This window comes from Haemaphysalis longicornis, unplaced genomic scaffold (assembly GCF_048455015.1).
Source record: "Haemaphysalis longicornis isolate Haplotype H1 unplaced genomic scaffold, Haemaphysalis longicornis Haplotype H1 scaffold_23, whole genome shotgun sequence".
Taxonomy (NCBI): Eukaryota; Metazoa; Arthropoda; class Arachnida; order Ixodida; family Ixodidae; genus Haemaphysalis; species Haemaphysalis longicornis.
Window position 1 is genome coordinate 6,637,466 of NW_027526306.1, and position 14,373 is coordinate 6,651,838.

At 49.3% G+C, this 14,373-nt stretch overlaps 1 long non-coding RNA gene across 1 annotated transcript in view; it reads left to right on the forward strand.

The window, feature by feature from the left end:
• Positions 1–2,900: 2,900 nt before the first annotated feature.
• LOC144172533 (uncharacterized) overlaps positions 2,901–14,373 on the forward strand; it is a 76,108-nt gene continuing 64,635 nt past the window's right edge. The window contains exon 1 of the long non-coding RNA XR_013323037.1: positions 2,901–3,067. This is a non-coding gene — a long non-coding RNA (uncharacterized LOC144172533). The remainder of the gene's footprint in view (positions 3,068–14,373) is intronic.

Sequence of the window (14,373 nt, forward strand, 5' to 3'; positions counted from 1 at the left end):
CCAACAAGCTGAAGTAGTATCCGTAGCCTTAGCTTTCTGAAAAAAGGCAAATGTCATAATTACTGACCCACAAGAAGTTTGCAGGATTCTCACGTCGGGCTGGGTGGCTCCGATGATATGCCGCATACCATCACGCAAGCCAGCAGACAGGGTAGTCGATGTGGTGTGGACAGCGGCCCACTCCTCTCTCGAGGGCAATGATCAATACCACCTGGACGCCCGAGGTTTTGTCGACAGGCTGCTGAGGGCTAACCTTAATTTATGATACTTATGACGTACGAGGATATTACAGAGCACTGCAGACTCGGTCGCGGAACACTTCCGTTGTTTCACCCACAGCTAACGAACACCCAAGAAACTACGCTCACACTTGTGCAAAACAACACGTATCCCCAACCAACACTGATGTACCTGATGTTCTTAAATACACGAGGCCCAATGCAAATTCTGTACGCAGCCAGGAGCACTTAGACACGTTATCCTTGAATGCAGCCAAAACCCTGGTTTTCCACCACCACCCCATACCCATTCACCGGACCAGTGGGAGACGCGGCTGTCCAGATTCCTCCTTTGCCATCAGCTCCTTCTGCATCAGAGAGCGGGAACATTCATGCACGGGCGTCCGGAAGGGGGGGGGGCAAGGGGGGGCAACAGCCCCCTCTTGGAGATTCGGATATTTTTATGCACTACAAAAAAGCTGCACAGCTTGGTTGGCCCATAATTAAAATAACTTTGCCCTGAAGGGCGGAAGAGAAGAGAGAATGACGCCGAAGTTCTCTCCTTTGTCCCGCCTTTTAGCGCAAAGTTTTTTTAATTATGCACGTGTACCAAATTGCCCAGCAATACATGCTACTCAAATGATTAGTACACTCAGGTCCTGCGTATCCGCATAGAACGCCCTTCAGGACTGCGGTCAACATTGCACTTTAGACGGTGGGACTCTTCGATTTACAGTCTCGGACTCGCCACCGACTCCTCGAGAAGCAGTCCGGCATTAGATTTTCCCATGCATACCTATGGCTTCGGGGAATCCTCGGACTACCCGCGGACTCTCCACGGTGAGTCCGAGACTTTAAATCTAAGAGCCCCACTGACTGACATTGCCGGTCATGTGACGGCAGTGAAACAGACTGCCTGTGCTGGCTATTTAAGATAGCGAACAATTCTGAAAGGCTTGACGTTTTTTTTTTCTCTTAGCTCTAGATTTATGCAGTCTTACCGCAAGAACATCAGTTTTCGGACAAATTTGCAGCTATATCTAGCTTAATATCTTCACCGCTACAGGGAGAGTGTAACATCCTCCCGGGCCACGGAGGACAACCTTTTCTTTCCTTCATGTCCCGTCCCATCACCTTGTACACCCTTTCCTTCGAAATTGCGAAATGTCGGCACAACCCAATCCCCGAAACAAAACCTATAAATCATCCCCTCAAAACGCTTGTACGCCTTTATTGCATTGAAAGTGAGCGAGGCCGGTAGTATCTTTATTGTGTGAGATATTTCAACAGACTTCATCACACATGCCATCCCGCAATTTTCCCAGAAAAACTCGAGGCGTCTGCAGCTGCTATTCAAGGAACATTAACGGAGTGCAGTTGTATGTATGTGAACGTATTTTGCTGTGTGCTGGCGATCAGTTGTTCTAAGTCAAAAACCCTCACGCAGCGAGGCTGGCCACTCTTCTTTACAAAGTGACAGTAACTTTTCGCATTTTCTTTGTTAACTTTATTTCTTTGTTTGGTAATAAAATCCAATGTATATTCTCCAAGTCTTGTTCTAATAAGCTGTTTGTAATTTTTGTAACCACAAATAGCGCCTTTTTTGGTGCTATCCAACCGTACCCCCCCCCCCGGCTAATGAATGCCCCCCCTTGCAAAAAGTTCTGCGGACGCCCTTGGGTACATGACCATTTGTAAGAAACCTATACTCCCACAAGGCTCTGCTGACTAAAGAAGTTTTATTTCATTCGTAACCGCTGGTTAACAGGCGCGTGGATATTTGCGGTAGTTTGGTGCATACACAAAATACATTCGGGAAACGACTGAACGTGCGCGTGCACCAAATGTAACCAGAAAGGCGATTGGTCATGCGCTGACAAGATCCCATTGTAAGCTCGCTGCTTTGAGAAGCCGAAGCTGCGGGCTTTGTGCACGTCACTTCAACTTGACTGTCATGGACCTTGAGCTGCGCGCAGTGTGAACCCGCAGACGTGCAGTTGAGGTCCGCTCGAAGCACGTAGTAAAAAAAAACAATGATCCAAGCAAACTTTATATGGGCCTTCATTCATTTCAACCAAGTGTATTGAAATATTTAGCACCTAACAAATATCCGAACACGGCAGGTACTGTACATGCACGAGCATAGCACAAGCGGGAAGGGGGCTGACAGAAAGTACGCGCCCGCATGGAAAGTTGACACACAGAACGGAATGAAACAAAAGTCCTCACGCGTCCGCTTTTTGGTCTTCGGTTCTTCTTGCAGCGGCATCACGACAGCTACGCAATTACGAGGATAAACAAGTGCGCTGCGCCACGGCGAAGTCTGCAGCCGGACACGGTACGCGGTGCCCGTGACAGCCGCTAGGTGGCGAGCAAAAACATGGGGTCGCGAATTGAGCCGCGTAAAGCGGAGTGGTATGTGCGAAAAATCATGTAAAATATGCTTCAAAAGAGCTGGAATCTTTTAAAAAAATACTCTTCATGTCTAAAAATAGGAAGCTGTGAACATCACTACGTTAAAACTGTTTGCGCTCACAAAACTGCCGCTCACATAGCAATAAAATAATACAGCCGGGCAGACTTCCTTTGGACGTCATTGTTATTCTGCTCATCAGATCGACGAAAACATGGCATTGAAAAATGCCATGACCCCGTCACGTATTACTCCTGCATAGATGCTGACATGTGTATTCCGTTCGTTTCTGAGAAGTGGAATTCAAGCTGTTGCGGTCGCAACTATAAGAAACAAGAACTATCCTCCAAGGCGTGATTCGAAAATGAGGTTGACATATTTGCTTTTTCTGTGTCTCCACGAAGCAGCTAGTACTGGCTATTATACTATCGGCAAGGTAAGTACTGACTGATTGATTGTAGACCGCAATCCTGGGCGTCTAGGCCAAGTGTACAACTCCGAAAAACGAGTAAAGCCACACGCGCGTTAAAGAACTTACGTCGTTTAATTTAGAGATTTTACTGTAACGGTCCTGTACAAAATATTCGTATGTGGCAGTAAACGTGCGCATGATTTTTATTTGAGCATGCTGGCAATGCCGTTATACATTCCACTTAAACGCGTAGGCTATATCATCTTCGAAACTGTAGTTTCTACTCCTGTACTACCATGTCAGGTGGACGTTCCAATAATGTACTGACACTACAAGTTGTTTTTTACTTTCAAACAGGCTGAGAATCGCACAATGTGTAACATTAGCTCGGCTGTTTCCAATTGTTGGAGCTGACGAATGTTGTTTTAGGAAACAAAAGGGAATGGCGAGTGGACTTTATTTCCAAAAAGCACACATATTTTCGCAGCCACAGTCATGTAGCATAGAATCCAGACTTAGCTCCGCCAGAACGTCGGTATGTGGCAACCCTTGCGGTTGCTATGAAAGCCAGTGAATAGCAAATACCAGTTAACTGGTGCCACAAGAACGAGCAAAGTCCGAGAAGAACGGTATTTTTAAAAACGTTTTTAAACAAGATTCTGCCTCGAAACGTTTAGCACTGTGCAACTCGCATAACTGCCCACATTATATGGAAATTACAAAGACATCCGAGGAAGATCAATATAGTTCTATGCGACGGGCACATCAACGCAAGAAAAACATCGCCTCATGCCAATCGTGCTGCGGTGGCATCAGGCGAAGCCATGGCGCATTTGGATATCTATGTGATGTATCGAGGAATTCAAAAATCGGAAGTCAGATACTTTGCAGAAAGTACACAAGCTACTGTCACTAGTACGGCAGTCCTAAACCACAGCTGGTGGACAGGTTTCTGTCCGTCTGGTATGTCCTGATCAAGGAAGTATTAGAAGTGCTCCCGGCTCCGACGACCGAACCTATTCGCCGTCCATGATAAGACTTCGGTGAAGCTGGGTAAAGCGACCGTTTAAAACGTGGACTATGCATAACGTTTTTAAATCCTTCTGTAGGCGTCAAATCCGCACGCAGCCTTACATGTCAGGTAAACCTAGCCCACCATGCTTACCGGACCCGTCTAACACGATGTTGAAGACTGGCTGTTATCCTACGGCCGGTTCACTGGATACAAGTCGACGACGGACTCCTGGGAACGAAGCAGCTGACGTGGCTGTGTAGGAGGCCCTTCTCACAATAGCCTCCGATGGGCTCCTGCACCGCCCTTCTCAAACCAATCCTGGCCCAACAGCACTGACGATTACCCCACTCTCGCTCCCGTAATCAGGCTCCGTAGATTCAGGCAACTGAAACAACAACTTCTCAAGGCACTAACCCCTTCAGGCCACCTTACCTCCTTCCCCACCCTGACCGGTGTACAAGATATCTTCTTGAACAAGATCCTGACCAACACCTGTACTACACCAGAGGCCATTCGACAATGGTATTATTCGCAGCACGCCCCCCGATGTCCCTACTGCCAGCATACTATCGCAGCCGATCTCCACGACCTCACCTGACACTGCCCCAAGTTTTCTCGATTTCGTATATTCACTCTCTCTCACCACGACACTTCAACATGAATCAAGCCAATATCCCTCTCACAAGACACACTATTCGAAATCATCATTTACGCCTCGAAATCGGCTTTGTATGGGCAATTTAGCAGTGGTCTGCACGACCTCTGATGAGATCCCGTGAAGACGATGTCATAAGGAGTCTGCTCCGCACTCCCCTTTCTCTTTCTCCGCCCCCCCCCCCCGGTCTTCGGCCTTCCTTTCTAATAAAGTTAACAACAACAACTTAAGAAACTGAGTGATGTCGTTCTATAGCATGCGCACGTTTCAACCTAATGGTTTCACTAACACTAATATAACGTCGTCACTAAGACCTTCTTCGCACTGGCCTTCAAGGACATCTTCGGGCTTTCGGCAGAGCAGCGGCTGCGCCAACCAATGCAGCAGTCGGCCGACATTTTTATGTGCTATATTGAGGACGTCGTCAACCTCATAAGGCGCGTTCGCGCTGAGAAAATATGGACTTGTCTGAAAGGCAGTGGGGGCAATGCCTTTCCAGGGCAACAATTGGAAGGTTGTTTGAAATGTCAGCTGATGGTGCCAAAGCAATGACGAGCTCCGTATACGACATATTCTGACACCCGCAATGCCGTTTGCTGTTTCCCTTCCAATTCGGCTATCTGAGCGACTCTTTGGCCTAGACGCCCTTACACGATTAAGCACAATCATCAATCAATCAATCGATCAATCAATCCCGTTGCTGTTTGCTTGGCAGCCTAAACGTGTCACAGTTGACATTTCCTGTTTCTTGGTTGGTTTGCTTTGACGCGTTTCTATCCATTCTTGTTTGTACCTTAGGAACTATGTCCTACTATCGGTATTTGCTGAAACTATATTCCAAAACAAATGTCATTACGAGTTTTTAAAACATTTTCTCCAGTCCACAACGTCGTGGAAACACGCATGGTCTCATAGAATTTCCGATACTATGTGCAGCGACAAAACCTATTTAACGATTTCTACGTTCCATCGTTTAACCTTCCAGTGTCAATTCCCATTTTCTGATTCACTACATGCATAGGGACGGCCTCTGTTCTGGCAGTCTTGGTGCCAAAGGTAGCTTAAGAGGGTTCAACGCTAGTCGACCACTCTCGACATGTCGTAGACACTCGAGTAACGGCCCGGGGGTTAAAAAGAAGGTCCCCTTCACCCCGAGTAGTCCGAGTGGCGCTGGCTACCACCCCCAAGTGCAGGAAACAAAAATACCTTGACAGAAATACTCAAGAAAGTGGTGGGGAAACACCCCCCCCCCCCGGTAGCGTAGTGGTTATCGCTCCAGACCGGTATTCTGGAGGTTGTGGGTTCGGATCCCACCCGGCGTGCATTTTTTCACCACTTTCTGACTCAAAAAATTCTACATCTGTTTCTAAGACCTACCGCAGTCCCCACTTTGCTTTCCGTGGTTTTCTTCTAGAGTAAACCAGTTCTAGAGTAAACCAGTCATACAGTAAACCAGTTAAGTTTGCCTTCGGCTTCTCGTCGGCGTCTGCAAGGCAGAAACATTTGCTGGCCCCTCAACACCACGCTACCACATGCATGACGGGGGCGACGGAGCCCGGTGCTGGGAAGCCTTCCCGTCAATAAGAACTTGTTGGCAGTGGTGGGATGGCAAGTTCGTAACACTATGCTCTCAATTGTGAATGCTGAAGAATTGGCTGCAATTCACGCTGCGAAGGTGGTTAGAAAGCCAGGCTTTAAACCACACCCACAAGAATTGCCCACACGACGTCACTTGAATTCACACACGTGGCTCTGCAAGGAGTGAAACGAGAGGTTCTGCCACCCGTTACTTAGAATTCACTGGGACGGCGTCCCGACCCAGCAGCATCTGCCAGGGCCGGGCTAGAGTGGTGGACGCCACCGCCGTAGCTCGGCCGTGCGTCGGCAGAATGAAAACGAAGAGGACCGTCTTTCGAAGGCTGAAACTGCGGAACCAACCCATCCTGATTTGCTGATTTGTTAGACCATCGTGCGACAGAAGCGTAGATACCGAAACAATTCGACAAGTGAGCTTAGTGATTTCCATTTATACCGATTTAAACTAGTTAGTTTAGTAAGTTTGAGATTTTCGAGAAAGCTCAGGGAACTTTTAGAATCGCTATTTATCAGGACCAGTTGCCCCTTCCGCTTTTTGTAATGCCTCTAAAAGCACAAGCGAATTAGTATTTGTGAATTTTGAAAAGGGAGTCCCATTCCTGGCAAGCAGGGCAAAAAAGTTAGCGTTTCTCAAGCGGCCAGATGTCTGTATGTAGGCTCTACATTTTGTTTTCCCGCCCTTCGAACCAATCATTAACGTATATTGGCCGTACCACCACTTAATTCCGCCGGGTCCGGGTTACCCAGGAGGCGCTGTCGAACAAGTTAATCAAGCCGTGCGAAAGAAGCGCGGAATGGAAGCGAAGCTGAGCCAAAACAGACCTAAAACAACCGTCGTTAAAGCAGTCGTCAAAGGCGTACCGCCGACGCACATGCATCTCCACGAGGGGAACGCAGGGTAATAGCGCCCTATCACCGCGCCATCTACGCGGGAGTGAAACCCTCCGCCCCCACTTCCCTCTCCGCCGCCACCGCCGCGTTGGGAGTTTGTTGTCGGGCACGCCGCAAAAGGACGTCCCGTTGGCTGCCAGAACTACACTGCTTTGGTTTAAAACGTGCTGACATGCGGGCGGACTGAGCCTCAGCGCGCGCAGTGAAATAAGCAGGCTCTGAGCGCCGGTCGGGCTGCCTAGGTGACGGTGCCATATTTCCCGCGGTGCTGCGCTTGCCGCAGTGAGTTGGTAAAGCGGCTTCCTTTAGCTTACGTCGCCTGTCGAATGGCGCCCCAACGTGCGAGACGCTAACCTTGGAAGATATCGCGGCGGAATGACAACATGAAGCAGCGCCGGCACTTGAAGAAGCCTCCAAGAAAGATGGCGGCAACGACCGGGAGGAAGAAGTGGCGTTTCTGTAAGGCCACATAAGCTTAGGCCATAGTCGGTTTGAAAGCGGTGCATAGTAACTTTGGCTTGAAGAACAATGACAGTGCGAACAAAAGTCTGCAATGCTTAGGAATAGAGCTCTTTCTGTCAAAGGCGAGCATGCGCCTGCAGACGTTGACAGACAGGTACAAGTCAAAAAGGCCGTTAAATGCTCATGTTCGAGTCTCAATAGCTTGTTTACTACGGTGAATCATACATTTTTCCTGATATTACGGTTCTGCCTCGTGGTGTTTTGAAAAATATATTGCAGAACCTTGTTGATACATTAAAAAAAACGCAGTGTAGAAATGTACCATCCGCAGTAAAACGTACTATATATATATATATATATATATATATATATATATATATATAGCGAATCAGAAAATGGGAAATGAGCGGCTCCGTGAAAATAAGACAGAAAATAAGGGTTGGCAGTCAAGAAAACCTCGGAGAGCAAAGGGGAGGTTGTGGTGGGTCATAGAAAGATATGAAGAATCTTTTTAGTCGAAAAGAAAGTGGTGAAAAAATGCCCGTCGGGTGGGATCCGAACCCACGACCTCCAGAATACCGGTCTCGTATTCTGGAGAAAGATATGAAGAATCTTTTTAGTCGAAAAGAAAGTGGTGAAAAAATGCCCGCCGGGTGGGATCCGAACCCACGACCTCCAGTATACCAGACCGGTATTCTGGAGGTCGTGGGTTCGGATCCCACCCGACGGGCATTTTTTCACCACTTTCTTTTCGACTAAAAAGATTCTTCATATATTTCTATGACCCACCACAACCTCCGCTTTCCTTTCCGAGGTTTTCTTGACTGCCAACCCCTATTTTCTGTCATATATATATATATAGATATATATATATATATATATATATATATATATATATATATATATATGACACAAAATAAGGGTTGGCAGTCAAGAAAACCTGGGGAAAGGAAAATGGATATATATCTATGTATATATATATATATATATATATATATATATATATATACGCACAAAGTAGAAGCAGACCTGTCTCAGGTCTAAACGTTGGAAATCAAGTCTCCGAAGAGCGTACTTCTACTTTGTGCGTATTCCTGCAGCAACTAAGGACTTTACTTCACGACTATATATATACATATATAGGAAATGAGGGGCTCGTAGAAATAACACAGAAATAACGGGTGGCAGTCAAGAAAACCTCGGAAAGCAAAGGGGAGGTTGTGGTAGGTCATCACAACACATAAAGAATTTGGAAAGAAAGAAAGAAAGCGGGGAAAAAATGCCCGCCAGGTGGGATCCGAACCCACGACCACTAGAATACCTGTCTGGTGCGATAACCACTACGCTACCGGCGAGGCGATTCCCCCCCCCCGCTTTCTGGGGTATTTATGTCAATGTAATTGTTTCCTGTGCATGGGGGTGGTAGCCAGCGCCGCTTTCTCCGCTTTCTTTCTTTCCAAATTCTTTATCTGTTTCAATGACCTACTACAACCTCCCCTTTGCTTTCCGAGGTGTTCTTGACTGCCAACCCTTATTTCTGTGTTATATATATATATATAATATAGAAGGGAAATGATGGGGTCGTTGAGGAATACAGAAAGATAAGTCAGCAGTCCACAACGGATGAGGTGTGGTTGGGCTCTTTTTTTTACTACGGTTAATGAACTCATTATTTTTTTAAATATGCGGAAGAAAGAAAGAAAGAGAAATATGCGCGCAGAGTGGGGACCGAACCCACGCCTTTCGATTAGATCTTGAATGCCTTACAAATTCGGCTATCTGGGCTACTGTGTTCTCCTTCACTTTCTGGGCTATTTATATTGTTACCCGTCGGTGCCGTGAATGCCGATGCTTCGAGGAGGCAAAAAGCCGCCGGATCGGTCAGCACTTCGCCCGGCTGCCGAATACTGCCGCGACATCGACGTGCGAGGACCGGCCCCTACGACATCCCGAAGCGCCCCCGTCTCCGGCATTAGAGAGTATTAGCATAGCGGCTCCCGTACGCTACGCTAAGGTTAGCGGGTAGCGGGACCGGACTGCGCATGCGCGCGCGGGGAGTGCGAGGAGGTTGCCCCTCAGCGGAGGGTTGATTGATTGATTGTGGGGTTTAACGCGCCAACGCAACGCAGGCGATGAGGCGCGCCGTAGTGGAGGGCTCCGGATTAATTTTGACCACCTGGGGATCTTTATCGTGCGCCGAAATCTCGTACACACGGGCGTTTTTGCTTTTCGCCTCCATCAGAAAAGCGGCCGCCGCGGCCGGGAATCGAACCCGCGACCTCGTGCTCAGCAGCGCAACGCCTTAGCCACTGAGCCACCGCGGCGGGTCCCTCAGCGGAGGGAAAGAGCGGGCATGGCGAAGGCAGGCCGCGCGGAACTAATCGACCCCACCGTATTTGCTCTCCCCAGTCGCGCCCCGCTACCCGCTGCCGTAGCGTTAGAGTACGGAGCACGCTATGCTAAAACTCTCTATTAACACGACTCATCCGCCGGGAGGTCGAAGCCATGTCCCCCGCTACTTTGCCACCGTCACGGAGCAAGATAAACAGGAGCGCCGACTTCACTCTCTCCTGCGGGCTCTTAATGTCCACCACTCGCGGAGGACAATGTAGATGGCGCAGCGAATGGTCAAGCGGCCGGCGTTGCCTGTGCGCCGGCGGGCGCGTTTGCGGAACGCATTCCGTCGGCTTTTGTCGTCTGCTTCGGCGACGGTAGTTTTGTGCACGGAATGCTTTGGGCCTGCGTTGGCGCCGCTTCGCGTTCATTACGCTCCTCCTTCGCACGGCTTGATTGTTCGACATCACCTTCTGGGTAACCCGAACCCGAAGGAATTGAGTGGTCGTACGGCACGGCAAAGATACGTTAAGGACTGGTTTGCATGGAGAGAAAACAAAATGTAGAGCGCACATATAGACATATGGCTGCTATACAAACACTACCTTTTGCGCAGTGCTTGCCGAAAATGTGACTCCGTTTTGTAAATTTGTGAACACCAATTCGGGTGTGTTTTAACAGGTTTTACAAAAGGCGAAAGGAGCAACTGGTTCTGATCACTAGCGATTACAAAAGTTGCCTCAGTTTCCTCGCCATTCTCCAACTTACGTCCAAAAAAAGAGTGTGCCTAGAACCACGGACCGGCACTCACACGCTCATTAGAAAATAACAGAAACGTGATAACATCACCCGCGACTGCCCGCGACGTAGCAATCTGCTAAAGATCGAGGCGCTGACAGTGCGGTCTTTTCACAAGCCTTAATTTCACGATATTTGAATTCGTCCGGACCCTATATCTCTGTGGTGATGACTCGCTAAAAGAAAAAGTTAGACGAGCCGGATGTTTTGCTGGTCAGCCGCTTAAAGAAAAAAAAACGCCGGGAACCCTCGTAGGCCGAAAATTGCAGCCATACAAAACGCAGCATTTTATTTGGAATCCACGGCGTTATCGACGAGATAACACGACCGTAGAGCGACAGTGAACATCGGGCGGTAAGTTGCGGTATGGGTTACAATGAATGTTGCGTTTGATATTCTTGGGTGCTTCAAATCAAGATCACAGTGTTTTTGTACACTTATTACAACAGGGCAGCCGTCCAATTCAGTCATTGGCACAGAAATGTGTGTCTCATTGCCGTTTGCCGATGGAGCCTCCGGGCGACCCTTGTAAGCATTGTTCGTGCACAGAAGGGGCCTAAATATTAGGCAGGCGGCCGGAGAGCGGGCCAAGAACAGAGGGTAATTTTTGCGCTGCATCGGTTTGTCGTAAGCAGAATCACGCTAGACTGCATGTTGTGGCGTTTCATATTACTCTTGCTCATTCTTTGGTGATTCTAAAGTCGTCGTCGTTCAGTTGCGTCTTACATCTGCTGGGTTAGTACAATATTTTTAGCGGGTCTTCATAATGTCAGAATAAACGCCCCCCGATAGGGAATAAGCGATCGCCATGAATGCGGTGGCGTGAGATTATCTGCGCCGTCAATTCCGGCTGCGCACCGGTGTTTAAATTCCGCGCGTTTAAATTCCTCATTCCCTTACTATATTATTCTGCGAAAGCCTAACGAGGGTCTCCGTTCTGGATGCCTTGATGCCTAGGTAGCATAAGAGGGCTTCCCGCCAGTTACCCGCTTATGACAGGCTGTAGACATTCGAGGCACGCTTTGAGGGTTGAAAAAGAAGGTCCCCTTTTCCCCGTGTAATCAGAGTGGCGCTGGCTACTACCCTCAAGCGTCAGATACACTTCTAATAAATATAAATACCCCAAAAGTGAAAGAGAACACAGTCGCCCAGATAGCCGAATTGGTAAGGCATTCGAGATCTTATCGAAAGGCGTGGGTTCGGTCCCCACTCTGGGCGCGTGTTTTTCTTTCTTTCTTCCGCATATTAAAAAATAAGAACTTCATTACCCGAAGTAAAAAAAGAGCCTAACCACAACCCTATGCCTCCTTTGGCGTTGTAAACTACCGACCTATCATTCTGTATTTCCTCAACGAGCCCCTCATTTCCTTATTATAATATTCTGCGAAAGCCTAGCGAGGGTCTCGGTTCTGGCAGCCTTGATGCCTAGGTAGCATAAGAGGGCTTCCCGCCAGTTACCCGCTTATGACAGGCTGTAGACGTTCGAGTCACGCCCTGGGGGTTGAAAAAGAAGGTCCCCTTCTCCCTGTGTAGTCAGAGTGGCGCTGGCTACCACCTTCAAGCGTCAGATACATTTCAAGTAAATATAAAAGGCCTAGAAAGGTAAGGAGAACACAGTCGCCCAGATAGCCGAATTGGTAAGGCATTCGAGATCTAATCGAAAGGCGTGGGTTCGGTCCCCACTCTGGGCGAGTGTTTTTCTTTCTTTCTTTCTTCCGCATATTAAAAAAATAATAATAACTTCAGTAATCCTAGCAAAAAAAAGAGCCTGACTACACCCCTATGCCTCCTTTGGCGTTGTAGACTGCCGACCTATCTTTCTATGTATATATATATATTGTAATGTGGTAACTTGCGCTGCAATAATTAGGAACTGCGGACAATCCCTTGTAATGGCTATGTGCCATCGGTCATCGCCATGTTGCTAGCAGACAACCAGCCGCTCGTGTGAACGAAGAAGCTCGGTCTGCACGGCTTTGGGTGTGACCGTTCGTCGGCTCTCTCGCTCTCTCTGGTTCTGGACCTCTGCGACCATCTGCATCTACCAGCCAATAAGCCCCCTTTCATTTTGGTGGAGTTTGCGGTTCTTCAGCTACGCCCGTCTGGGTTCTTGAAGCCATCCCCTCAAGTCTCAAGTATCGCATCGGTCCGCGTCGGTCGGCGTCCCTGACCAAGCCCTGGAACTACGCAGCCGCACCATACCAACGGCCATGCCTGGCGGTAACGACACGCCCCATGTGCCTCCGAGCCCAGCTATCATCTGCGCTGGCGCTCTCCGTGAACGTGAACCTGCCAAGTTCAACGGCAATGAGGAGCAAGACGTTGACGACTGGTTGGCGTCATTCGAACGTGTGAGTACGCATAACAGATGGGATGACGCCATGAAACTGAATAACGTCGGCTTTTCTTTCACCTGTCTCGCCGAAGTGTGGTTCAACAACCACGGATCCGGCGTAACCGCGTGGCCGGCCTTCAAGACGGAATTAATTGCTGCTTTTGGCCGTCCCGCTGTGCGGAAACTGCTCGCCGAACAACGCTTGCACGGCCGCGTCCAGAAGACCGGCGAGACGTTCACGCGCTACATCGAGGATGTTTTGGACCTCTGCAAGCGTCTGAATCCATCTATGACATACCCTGAGAAAATCAAGCACGTCATGAAAGGCATCGACGAGGGTGCCTTCCAGATGCTCTTGGCGAGAGGCCCGGGCTCCATTGCTGAGCTGGTGAACCTTTGCCAGAGTTACGACGAGCTTCGTAAACAGCGAGTGAGCACACGACGCACCTCTGTCCAAGACGAGGCCATAGCGAGCTTGGTCCGTGACCCCGACAACTCTTCTCTGCTGTTGCAGATCAAGCAGATAGTGCGGGAAGAAGTCGCCCGTCAGCTCTCTCTGCTGCCGTACACCCCGGAGCCTTCGTCTACTTTGGCGCCAACACTCCGCAGTGTAATTCAAGAGCAAGTTGCTGACGCCATTTCGCCGACTTCCACTGCGCCTCCTCGCCATAACTTGACCGTTACCACCCCGCTGCCGTATGCCGAAAGCGTCGCAAGGACTCCGGTACCGCTCGTCACGTACGCTGACGCCGTGGGTGTCCCTGTTGAGGAAAGAAGAAGACGAGCTTGGGACTATCACCTTCAGTGGTTGGAGAAGAGAAAGAAGTGGGAATAAATAGCGTTCTGAGCGGTGCCATGGCCCGGGGCCCAGTTCCTCAACATTTGGTGCCGTGAAACCCGGGAGGAACGACCCAGTGGACTGCCTGACGGCGCAGCGCGTCTCCGAGGCTCGCGAGGCCTGGGAAACTCCTGGTTGGGATACTTCGTGATCCCCTCATCTCGGAGGCCTTGCCCTTGGGAGGCGCCCGCCATGGCCGGCTGCTCGACACTCCACACCACCCACACTGAACCCGGAGACAACCCATGAGCAGACCTGACCTGATGCGGAGCAGTCTTCGAGGACGCTAGGCCTGGGGTCCCCTGGAAGCTACGCAATTCTGCGAGCCTCGTCATCGAACCCTGTCTGCCACTCGTGCTCGTGCCTAAGACACGCAGTCGCCTGCGTTCGCGCCGTCTGCCATGGA